We start from the raw sequence: 13,440 nt of genomic DNA, 5'->3' as shown, positions 1-13,440 counted from the left end.
AAACTTTCAAAACGTCCACATTTTCATCAAAACATGGCATCATGGAAATTTACATAACAGACTCTTAGTTACACAGGTTCAAACATCAGCAACATGGAGCAAAACAGAGCATATAGGAAAAACTTCAAAAATGACAAAATGAGCATGTTTATAAACTCTCTAAGACTCAAAAGGAACCAAACATTGTATGGAAACCCAGGAAATGGAGGAGCTATATGAGTTTAAAATAGTGGAAATTGAATGGATGTGCCACTATAGTTTGCCAATTTATCATGGAATTTTGTTCACATTCTAATGTTTCTCTCTCGGTAATCAGTTGATGATGATTTATGTGCAACTTGTGATTCAGTGGCTTATGAAGTTGAGGGTGGATGGCCATAAACTAGCAAAGACCTTCTCTTCTAGATATGGAGATTTGAACCTACCAACAGGCATCTTTCGATTTAGACATGTCCATCTCTTTAAATTTGTCACTGCTTTTAAAAGGTCCACTCCCATGCCAGACTGGCTGCAGGGGAGGAAGATCACAATTTTGCAAATGTTATGTAGACTTTATAGCAACAATGGAAGCCAACTCCCTTTGATTAGCTCTACGCCACCTAATTCCACCCTTCCCATAAGATTTTGCATTTGTACAGTTCAAATAGTGGTTTATGGAACCTTCAAGCCCAGTACCATCCATCAATTTATCCATTGTCCATGCTTGATCTTGACAACCATCAAAAGCAGAAGCTACATGATCTTTACTTCCATTCATTTTCTTGACTTTTTAAGGTCAGAGTTTTCCTCATTCACTTCCCGAGGACAACATGTATCAATTTTTCTTTGTCCACATGTTTGTACATTAGAACAATTACTCAAATATGAGTTTGTACATGAAGGTAATTGAGAATACATTTCGTTGTTCCCAAATCCTTGTTGAGTAAATTGAAGTGCAACATATCGAATTTTGTTTGAGTGCAAACATTTTTCAGTGACAGTCAATTTCCTATTGTATAAAGAGTCACAACCAAAATTGATCTTCCCTTGAAAGTGAGGTTGAAATTGGTTAGTGATTTCATAGGCTTGACTTTACAAAGTAACCCCCAAAATAAAATAATAAGATTTGCATATTGATTCCTAGATTATAGGACCCTAACATTGGCTCCAATGGGGATGGCATCCTCGTTGTGAGGTGCCAAGAACACCACAGACTAGTAGCCTAACCATTGGGCAATGGAGTCAAACACAAAAGACTAAAACTCAACTGACTGACTGATTTGACCTTTACCTTACATATGGAAACATATCAATGAAACCTTAGGGCCTTATCCTCAGGCTTTCAAATTCTGATGATATCCACTCACACCTACAGTACTGAAAAATAATACCAAACTACCAAGACAAACTGTTGGAAATTCACACTACTGAAAAATATGCTCAGAGGGTTGAGCTTATTCACACACCTACTCACTCTAACTGATCCACAAGTTGCTTGATCAAGTGAATTCAAACATGTAGTGCAACCATGAAAGAAAATGGCTTGATGACTAGACTTTTCTTTCATTTTTCTCAAATATAAAGAAAATGTTTACAATTAACAACTCAAAATTCAACTGAAATTGATAACCAAAATCCATAAATACAAGAACATCCATCTTCCTTGATGACTACAACAAATTGGCAAAAGGGTCTTGGAGATCATGAAGTCCTTCATTCGGTTGATCCTTCTCAAATTGCAATGCAACAATTTCTTCTTTCCTATCATCCAGATTAGAGACAAGGTTTGTATGTTCTTTCAAATCTTTAATTGAGGCAACCACATCTTGACTAACAAAAATGTCTACATCCACAGGGTCTAGAACAATTTTCTCTTCTTCATTATTTCCTTGCAACTCTGGATAATTATTTTCATAAGTTTTTTCATGAGATGAAAACTGAGAAAATGAATAACATGAAGAACAAATTGATCTACTATCCTTATCTCTTTCTTGGGAATTTGAAAACTACTGAATATGTTCAACAAGCTCAAGAGAACAAACCTGTTGCATTACTTCATCAATCTCAAGAGAATGAACATGAAAATTTACATCAAATTCCTGATTAATTTCATCTTCAGATAAGGAAAAAATTATTGCCTACTAGGAATCCACCTGAATATCATGGAAACTATCCTACTCATTTACCATTTCCTTCTGTTGTTTAAAATAATTCTCATACTTTTGAGCACAAATACTGACACGATTGCTGCAAATTTTCATCAACTTCAGAAGATGGAACATGACTGTCATCATTAAAATCCTGCTCGGTTTCATTTTCATCCAAGAGAGAGGCTACCATTTCTTCTTGGTGATGAAAATGATTGTCATGAAGGGCCTCTAAAATTTCTTCATCCATGAACTCATTATCTTCGTACAAGCTTTCCAAATTTTCAATGAAACTCTCAAAATGTCCACAACAATTTTGAACCAACAATAAAGATGGATAAGATTCTTTAAAATTTTCAAAGCATACTGTATGAAAATGCTTTAAAGAACATAAACTAGTAGATGGTAATTTTTCATACCATGATATTGCCTTTCCTTCTAGAGTAGCCATGAACATCTTCATGAGACAATCTTCATGCCATTCAACTTTAAGCCTTCATGAATGCATATGAAATTCTATAAGATGTAAAGCATCATCATCACCATTCTCATCTTTGAAATTTGGAAAATATGATTGTCAATATATACAAGGCATACAATTTGGAAAGCTAGGTATATGAGCATGATTCATTGGCACGTACCTCACAACTGAATTCATTTTTGGCCAATAGAGTTGTCAGTAAAACTTTGATTTCTAGATCCTACTTCTAATGGAGTCTTTGGATCAGGGAAAATTTTAGGGGCTAATATTCATAGGTGGGCTAATTTTCAATGATTTTTCCAAAAAAAAAAGATTCTCAATTTCCATTATTTTCTAAAATGATTCACCCAAATCTTATAGTACACCATTATTTTACCTTAAAAATCACCAAAATATTATATCGACCAACACAAAATCATGGAAATATAAATATTTCTACAAAATTATCACCAAAAAAATTACAATTTACATATTAGGGACTAGTAAGATTCGCCAAGGCTTCTAAACTTTAAGATAAACTTCCATCCTTAAAATTTTCCCTGCTTTGGATCAAGTTAAATTTGATTAGAGTCACTAGGTGAATGATACAACCTTCATGTGTTTGACTCCTATCCACCTTCATTAATCAGATATGAAACTTTGATGATCTTTCCTAGGGAAGATGGAACCTTTCGTTCCCCGAAAACAATGCCAATATGTTAGCACTTTGTAAATTTCTCTAGGTTGAGGAGAGAAATACTAGAGGTAACCCAAAACCTATTTTAGGCTAAGGTCCAACCCCCCTAGCCTTGGAGAGGGCTCTCTTGCTAGGTTTTGCTATCATCAACTAGATGACTGATAGGATCTAGATTTTAGGAAGGTTATGATGATCAGATGATGATCTTGAGTTTGATTTATTCAAGGTGGGTGTAGAGGGCAGGACTACTTAAAATCATAGCATTGTTATAGGTCTAAATGAATCAGGGATATGGTGAAATCCACACAGGGGCAAGGTAGGAAAACCTATGGGTAATTGATCAATTTTGTTGTAGTATTAGTATGAATGGAGTAAAGGGAAGAATGACAACATGACCACCCATACAAGGATGAATTCAACTTGCCTTGGAAGAAAATGACACTCATATAATGATTAGCCGAATTTGTTAGAGCAACTCATGAATTCTGAGAATTTTTTTCAAATTGAACATGAAGATATTTACTCTATGAATTTAAAAACTATAAGTAGATCTAAAAGAAAAATATTTCATGCAACAAGAGAAACAAGATACCAATAAGCTAGACACACATATCACTATTTAAATATGCACTTTCCTTCTTCAATTCATTCAGAAAAAGTTACAATAATTGCATAAACGTAGTATAACCTCTAACACTCCCAAGTAGAACCCTTTTACATATCCTTTTATCATTAAATACAATAAGGATTTCGAAATTACCACTTTAGGTGGTCGAATTCATTGCACAAAAGTATAATAGGCTAGATACAATGCATCTACAGAAAAATAAGAATTACCATATAAAAGTTATCACAATTTAGAAACATCACTTATTTAAAATTTGAAATAGTTTAGAAACATCATGTCTGGAAAATGAACTAAACTAACTTATCCACACTTATCCAACCACTCAAAACACTTCTAGAAGGTCCCACAATACAATTTTGTAAAAATAGCCATGACTGATATACTTACATAGCAAAATGAAATATGTTTATAACTCAGCATGGTTGCAGGCTGTATTGGATAAAACTAATCAGATGGGTGCATTTGAGGTGATGTTGTGTTGGTGTAGAACCTCTGAGATACCCTCTTCAGCCCTTGCAGACCTCCCAACTGATCGATCACAACTTGTGCAACAGAAGTGAAATTCTGAACTTGCATTGATAGATCCCACTCCAAAATTATTATAATGATTAGTCAACAATCTCATTCACCTTGCATTACCCAGCACACTTCAAACCTTCCAAAATGTCCACACTTTCATCAAAACATGGAATCATGGAACTTTACATAGCATACTCTTAGTTACACAAGTTCAAACTTCAGCAACATGGAGAAAAACATAGCATATAGGCAAAACTTTAAAAATGACAAAATGAGCATGTTTATAAACTCTCTAAGACTCAAAAGGAACTGAAAATTGTATGAAAACCCAGGATATGGAGGAGTCATATGAGTTTAAAACAATGGAAATTGAATGGATGTGCCACTATAGTTTGCCAATTTATCATGGAATTTTGTTCACATTCTAATGATTCTCTCTTAGTAATTAGCTGAGGATGATTTATGTGCAACTTGTGATTCAGTGGCTTTTGAAGTTGAGGGTGAATGGCCATAAAGTAGCAAAACCCTTCTCTTCTAGATATGGAGATTTGAACCTGCCAACAGAAGTTGAAAAATCTGCATCTTTGGATTTAGACATGTCCATCTCTTTAAATTTGTCATTGCTTTTAAAAGGTGCACTCTCATGCCAGAGTGACTACGGGGGAGGAAGATCACAATTTTGCAAATGTTCTGCAGACTTTACAACAACAATAGAATCCAACTCCCTTTGATAAATTCTACGCCGCCTAATTCCACCCTTCTCATAAGATTTTTTCATTTGTACAGTTCAGATAGTGGTTTATGGAGCCTTCAAGCCCAGTACCATCCATGAATTTATCCATTTTCCATGCTTGACGTTGACAACCATCAACAACATAAGTTTCATGATATTTACTTCCATTCATTTTCTTGACTTTTTTAAAGTCAAAGTTTTCCTCATTCACTTCCCAATGACAGCATGTATCAATTTTGCGTTATCCACATGTTTGTACATTAGAATAATTACTAAAATCTGAGTCTATACGTGAAGGTAATTGAGAATACATTTTGTTGTTCCCAAATCCTTGCTGAATAAATTGAAGTGCAGCATATCGATTGTTGTTTGAGTGCAAATATTCTTTAGTGACACTCAATTTCCTATTGTATAAAGAGTCACAACCAAAATTGATCTTCCCTTGAAAGTGAGGCTGAAATTGGTTAGTGATTTCATAGACTAGACTTTACAAAGTAACCGCCAAAATGAAAAATTAAGATAGACATATTGATTCCTAGATTATTGGACCCTAACATTGATGTGAAGGTGGATGAAGCTTTACCTCTCAAAAGAAAGAATCCAAGATATATCAGCCCACTTCATCAGATCAATGGTGAATATGAAGATGAACAACATGAAGAATAAGAAGAAGAAGAAGAAGAAAAGGAAACATACTCTCATCCAAAAACCCCTTCAAGATATGTACAAAAGAATCACCCTGAAAATCAAATTGTTGGTAATAAGGAAGTAGGAGTTCAAACTAGAAGAAAGCTAATAAGTACCTCTAGTCAAGCACATATTTCCATGCTATCCATGACTGAGCTCAAAGATTTTTCTTAGGAAAGGCAATATAAACATTGTGTAAATGTCATGATTGAGGAATTGGATCAGATTGAGAAAAATCATACTTGGTAATTAGTTCCAAGACCAATAAAAAAATGTCATTGTCACATAACTAGTTCCAAGAGAATAAATAAAAATGTCATTGGTACAAAATGGGTCTTTAGGAACAAGTTAGATGCAGATGGACAAGTTTTTAGAAATAAGGCTAGATTAGTATGTAAATTCTATGCCCAGGTTGAAGGAGAATATTTTGAAGAAACTTTTGCTCCTATTGTAAGATTGGAGGCAATAAGAATGTTTTTAGAATTTGCTTGTTACAAGAAGTTCAAAGTTTATCAAATGGACATGAAATCAACCTTTCTAAATGGAGAATTTGGAGAGAAAGTCTATATAAAACAACCTGAAGGGTTCCAGTTGTTAGACAACATAAATGATGTGTGCAAACTTAAGAAATATTTGTATGTGCCAAAGTAAGCACCAAGAGCGTGTTATTCAAGATTAGATAAAAATATAAAATAACAATGTTTCAAAAGAGGGGCAACTAATAGTAATTTTTATATCAAGTCTGAAAATGAAAATCTTTTAGTCATTATTGTTTATGTTGATGACATAATTTTGGAAGTGATGCAAATTTTCTAAGCCAAAAATTTGTAACTGAACTGCAAAATGAGTTTGAAATTTCTATGTTAGGAGAATTGTCCTTCTTCCTTAGTAATGCAATAAACCAAAGGAATGTTTATCTTCCAAATAAAATACCTCAAGGAGATGTTGAAAAAGTTTGGGATGGAAGAGTGTTCACCTGTTAGTAATCCCATGGTCACTGGTTGTAATCTGATCAAAGATGATGAATCGTCCGAGGTCAATCAAACAATGTTCAAATCAATGATTGGCAACCTCTTGTACCTAACAACCTCAAGGCTAGACATAATGCAAGTTGTTGGTGTAGTTGCAAGGTATCAATCAACTCGTAAAATGAATCATCTATTAGCTATAAAATACTTTTCAAATATTTAAAATCCACAATGGACTTTGGTCTATGGTATCCCAAGGGTCAGAACTTTTCCTTAGCTGCATACACAAATGTTGATTGGGTTGGTAGTGTAGATAATAGGAAGAACACAATTGGTGGTGCCTTATTCCTAGGAGATTTTTTGGTGGCTTGGTTAAGCAAAAGATAGATTTCAACCTCATTGTCCACAAATCAAGCAACGTACATAATAGTTTTTGTGTGTTGCACTCAGAATTTTTGGATGAAGCAGACTTTGTAAGACATGAAGGTAATGTATGATGGACCGATTCCTATTGTCTGTGATAATACAAGTGCCATAAGTATGTCCAAGAATCCTTATCTTCATTCAAAAATCAAGCATATACCCATAAAGTACTATTTTTTTAGAGAATAGGTGATAGATTGTAACGTTGGAGTATATATCAACAAAGGAACAAGTTGATGATATATTCACTAAGCCCCTTACCCGAAAACCCTTTGGGTATTTGAGGTAGAAGTTGGGAGTGATGTATCCCTCATATCTTCAATAGTTTCCTTCACAAGGAACGAAGACAACTATCTAATTCAGTCTAAGATAGTTGTATGCTAGGAGGTCAAAGAGAAGAGAAGCGAATAAGCTCAAGGGGAGTTAGAAAATTAAGAGGTGTAGCATGTGTTCAAGGGGAGTAATTTTCTATTTATCTCACTCTAAATTGTTGGTCATATTCAAAAAGGGGGAGAATTTGGCTATTGGAACAACCATTAGTTTGCATTTTTAAAATTGTATTACAACAACATAGTCAATTGGTATCAGAGGGGAGAGTGAGAAAATAATGCATTTTGAGTAGTAGGAACCCTTTGCAATTGACGTCAAAGGGGAAGAGTCAGCAGACATTGGAGATGAAATGTGATCACAAACATTAAAGAAGGAGGGTGGAGAGACATGGAGATGGAGAATAAATAGGCTGACAAGGGTAGTCAAGCCCAAAGCCATCAATGACCAACAATGTCTAACGTTGTTGCCATCAATGCCAAAGGGGGAGATTGTTGAGTGCGTTGGTAGATTGTTGAGTATGTGTTGTCATTGATTTCAAGTTTAGGGGGAGAATGTTGAGTGTTCATGATGTTAGTGATGCCATTATTTCATTGAGTATCCATTCTCATTGTTGGCTGTCATGGATGAAGTCAGTTTGGGTAATTTATCTTTGCAGGAATTTTGTCTCATGTTTCTTTGTTCAAAAGAGAATGAAACGTGTCCAATTATATATCCCTTTTTGAAACCTTTGCAATGGTATATGGCACTTTGTCTAACTCCCACAGACATCAGAGAAAATTGTGTTTGAAGTGGATAAGACAAAATGGGTGATAAATGAAAAAGTTGCGCCGCCGGCTTAGGCTAAATGGGCAGATCAATGATAGGACATAACCCAAGTCCATTTGAATGTTAATAGGGAGGTACCCTTGCAGTGGAAACCATCATGGTTTATTGATTGGCTAAGTGGAAACAAGTGGTTGGTTGCGAGCCCTCCTTTACTCCATACCAAAACAAGGAAGGGTCTCTTTGTGATACCAATAATTTTCTATGCACATGGGCACCTCAATGGATCAATGCCAAAAACTCAAAACATAAGATTGGGAGGGAGTGTCGATGGTTTATGGGTGGTGAATTAACAAGACATTAGTCATAACACATGGTTGCAAGGATCTTAGTGGAAAACACCCAGGCATCTATCAACTGCCTAATCGTTTTGCAGACAACAACAAAAACAATGATGGGATTGGCTGGTGGGTGGTGGGTCAAAAAAGGTGGATCCCAAGGTGACATGAATTACATGCGGATGATGGTAACTATTGGCAGTTGGTGAGCATGACACATGGTAGGTGAATTCGATACTTCTTGGTGGCCAAATGTATAGTTGGGAAAGTGACACATGGCAAGTGCACATATGCAGGTGGACACATGGTGAGTTCTTATTGGTAGCAACAAATGACGTGTGAGATATAGTGGTAGGTGATGTGGCAAGTAGGTCCCATCTCAAGGCATCAGGACATTAGGACATTGAAACATCAAAATACAGTTTTCATGTTTAGGCATCTCAAGATCCCGAGATCTTAGAAATCGAGAACACCAACAACTAAGGAGGTTAAGCCCTTAGTCATCACCCATGGTCATAGCGGGGCTAGTAGGCTAGCGACTGCGGGCTAAGAGCCTATTGTGCATATCATCGCATAAGACATGAGGGCATTAGTCCTATTTAAAAATTTTCAAACTCTTTGATATTTGGAGAACCCGAGCACTTGACACACGTCGCATGATAGGTGGCACAACTGGCATGGATACCCGATGGAAATGTAGGTGATGTGGCAACTTGGTGATGAAACATGGTAGGAAGAATTGACACTTTTGGGTGGCCAATTGTCCACGTGGTAGTGTGATGACATGGTAGATGATGTAGCAAACAAATGATGTGATGGAACATGGGGTGACACATGGCAGGTGATGTGGCAATGGACCCCATATTAGAGTCTCAGACTCATAGTTTTGTGTTTGGAGTATTTAAGGTGTTCCCAACACCTGAGATATGAGAGAGTTTTTTAAGCCTACAGTCTCACCACAAGTCATGTGGGCATAGGCGTGAAGCGTCGTGGGAACTACTCCCATTGGCCATCGACCATTGGCTAGAACAAATCACAAAGAGAAGTGGAATCCTTAGCACCTGAGATCTAAGGGACTCATTAAGAATGTAATTCTCAGCACCGGTCATATGGTGTTGTGGGTTAGGTGTTGAGAGCTAGGCCATATTGGGCCATTGACCATTGGGCCACAACAATGCGTGGAGAGAAGCACAACCCTCGATACCTAGAAAGGGTTAAGCCTGCAATTCCTGCCATAGTCATAAGGATCCAAGCATAAGTGCTAAGAGCAACTGTAGGGGGCCTGCAAATTTGGTGTTTTTGGGCGCACAAATAGTTACAGAGTTGAAATTAAAAGAAGTATGAATTAGACAAATCTCTAACATCTGTGTCTATAAATAGAACTAAAAACGACGTGAGATTAGTAGTAGTCCCATGAAAATTGATCATGAGAGTGTTGTGGACACGAGAAGAGCTACAATTCGAAAATAACAAGGAGAGAGAGTTGTGTTGTAGCAATTGAAGAAGTTGTGTGAAATTGTTACAGATTTGAAATAAATATGGCTAAAGTGTGCTAACTAGAGGTTGAAAAGTGGAAAACGTCTAAGATTTGAAGTTGTTGTACAATGGAATATTGCAGATCTGAATTACTGAGGAATTAATTGAAAATTATTAGAGAGAGAAAGTAGATATGGAGTTAAAGAATGTTGTATGAATGAAATTTATTTGAAGAGCCATAGATATGAGTTTGGAAACGAACGAAAAAAGGATCTAAGTGGTTGAAGCAAGTTGGTGCTTGTGGATTAGGGGATTGGAGTTTCCTTCAAGTTGGTGCATGTAAAGTCCAGGGGGTTGGTGTTTACAAATAGTGGGCATTGGTGCTTGAAAAGAAGAGGGGGTTGGTGCCTACAAAATCTGATGTAAATTGAAGCTAGTGCTTGCATTTACATTACAATTAAAATAATATTTGTGTTTTTCTCCTGTATGGGTTTCCATGTAAATATCTCGTGTTTAAGCTTTGTGTAGCTGTTGTATTTCTCTATTGTTAAATGTGCTTGTTTGGCTAAATAATTATTAAATTTTATAAAATATTGATTCACCCCCCTGCTGCCCCCCAACATTTTCCTGGTTCCCAATGGTAGAATGGACAATTATTTATATTGGATGGTCTAAATGAGAGAGGACAACTACAACAAAATGTTAATGTAATGAATGGTCATTGATTGAATATTGAATAATGATTTTCTTTGTATGCAAGGTCAACTCATGACATTGTTTGGAAGAAAATACAAAGATATTCAACTTGGATTCTACCTCAAGGATGCTAAAAAGTGTTCCTTTGATGGAAGGGACAATGCTTTGAGGGTGTGAACCATAGGGTTTAGTGATCTTCCTCAAAATTAAGGTGGTCTTGGTAGCATGCTCTAGATGTCCAAAGGTGCTTATATGTTACACATGGTGCCATCCTTTCACAGATAAATGTTGTAACAAAGAATACAACAATGTTTAACCTATGCCTCCTTCCTTGAGATGAGGCATCCTATGTTGTGGGATATGGGTGGTTTAGGATAGGTAATTTAAGACAATGAATAGTTATTGAGGAGCTTACATTATTTTTACTCTCATTTTTACAATAAAATATGAAGGTTGTTAATGAACCTACATATTATTGTAGAATAAACAATCTTTTTTTTCCTTCCACTTTAGTTGTGCTATATAATGTTATGTTTCTGTGCATGGCAAGAAGAATGATGTTGCATGCTTATAATTTAGAAACTTCAATCTATTTTCCTGATCATATGCACATGGATGGACAATTTTCATGAAAAGAGTTTGGCACTAGATGGAATTCAAATTGGTCATTATTTCACATCTTGTAGGTAATATGTACCATTTACCAATATTTTTATGATTGTTTTCCTATAAATGAAACTTCTATATATTTGGTCAAGATTCACAATGTTATACTAATTATAATTTACTTATATTTTTAAACTTCATATTGTAGTTGTTGACATTGTGTTATTGTCACAATGGTCTTTCACATGCAGCTTTATTTAATGCTTTTCATAAATATTCCACCATAGACTTTTGTGCATCACTAACCATGTTAATGGTCAAAAAATTTAGTTTGGAATAGATGTAATAGTGTAATTCACTCTTGTGCCTTGAGAAAAAGAATGACTTTCATTTTTGTAATTGCTAAATAAATCTTAAGTGTGTGAAACTCATTCATATAATTGTAAATGAAATGATATCATAATAACCAATTGAATTGAGGCTTCTATGATCCATATCAAGTTTATTAGAGATTTTTAGGCGTAAATCACATGATATTTAACATTTCATGTATTCACCGTTTCAATATTTTTAATTAAATAATGTGATCCATATCAACTTTATAAGAGATTTTTAGAGGTAAATCACATGATATTTAACATTTCATGTATTCAACTTCTCAATATTTTTAATTAAATAATTAAGAATTTATTTTTTTCCAATTTATTTTTTTAATTAACATTTAAAAAATCATCCCTATAAATTACTTGTAAGCAAATTGTGAATTAAATTAAAAAAATCATCTATGTGTAAATTACATGTAAGAAAATTGTGAATAAAATTAAAAATAAATTGTGATAAAATTAAAATCTGCTTATCAACCACTGCTCCAAAAGTGAGTAAAAAGATAAAAACTTTACTGGTCTAAAACCACTAAAAGCATTACTTTTACCATTGAAACACATAAAAACATTACTTTGACAATGTGGATGTCCTTTAACAATATCTTTTTCAATAGCGATGTAAACCTTTCAAAAAGACAATCTTGTCATTTGTCACTGTAAACTTGGAGGGAAAAATAAAATTTTATGAAGTTGTCATTTTCCACTTCACATAACATTTTTAATAACGATAATGCTTCATACTCCATCACTATTTCACAACACATCGACTAAAGAAACGACGAGATTCAGTATCATATAATGTAGACACGACAAACGATGATGCAAACACTTTAGAAAAGCAATCTTGTCAGCATGAAATTGGAGGGAAAGATAAATGTTATTATATATTTAGGCCTGGATTTGTCAACTTTAAAACGAATAAAGTTTTTTGAATATGGAGAATGGTTCAGACACCATCTTTATTTGACAATTGTTATCCACAACACATCCACCAAACAAACGATTAGATTCACCATCCTATGATGGAAACACAACAAACGATGAGATTCACTATCATATGATGTTGACACATCAGACGATGTATGACTGTGAGATTCACTATCAACGGTGATCATAGTCAACGGTTACAAATTGCCAAGAAAGGGTCCATATCCTGCATGTGAGGTGACCCATGTCACTTTGATTAGTGCAGGGAGTTATCTTTCATGGAGGCTAACAGTAGGGTTTGGTTTGGTTTGGTCATACCCCATAAATCAATATAGGAACTTTGAAATGACCTTTGAAATTCCAGACACCGCACGATTCATGGATAACACCAGTCGAGGCGAATGTCGACAACAAATAATAGTTTAACACTTTATCAAAAGAAGAAAAACGCGTAAAGTATACCACCTGTGGGAATCCCAACATATCGTCCACTAACGTCGCCAATGCTTTGCTTTTCGATATTTAATCCATTAATTAATTAACTCCCAAATCAGAGACAGTCGGAAAATTGTAACAAAAAACTCGAAAATTCGGGCAGTCTAGATGATTAGGGCATTTGGAATTTAATGGTTTGTAACCGTTAAAGGCATGAGTTAGCATTTTGAACGAAAAAAGAGGTTG

General features: G+C 35.1%; 2 pseudogenes; both read right to left on the bottom strand.

The window, feature by feature from the left end:
* Window positions 1-284: 284 nt before the first annotated feature.
* On the bottom strand, window positions 285-2,319 carry LOC149202755 (uncharacterized; annotated as a pseudogene).
* Window positions 2,320-4,847: 2,528 nt separating this feature from the next.
* On the bottom strand, window positions 4,848-5,787 carry LOC149202754 (uncharacterized; annotated as a pseudogene).
* Between the last annotated feature and the right edge of the window lie 7,653 nt (window positions 5,788-13,440).

The sequence above is a fragment of the Pinus tabuliformis genome, chromosome 2_1, assembly GCF_031772625.1.
Source record: "Pinus tabuliformis cultivar Carrire ecotype Pingquan chromosome 2_1, CPIR1, whole genome shotgun sequence".
Classification (NCBI taxonomy): Eukaryota; Viridiplantae; Streptophyta; class Pinopsida; order Pinales; family Pinaceae; genus Pinus; species Pinus tabuliformis.
The sequence above is the reverse complement of the archived record's forward strand: the minus strand, read 5'-3'. Positions and strand labels throughout refer to the sequence as shown.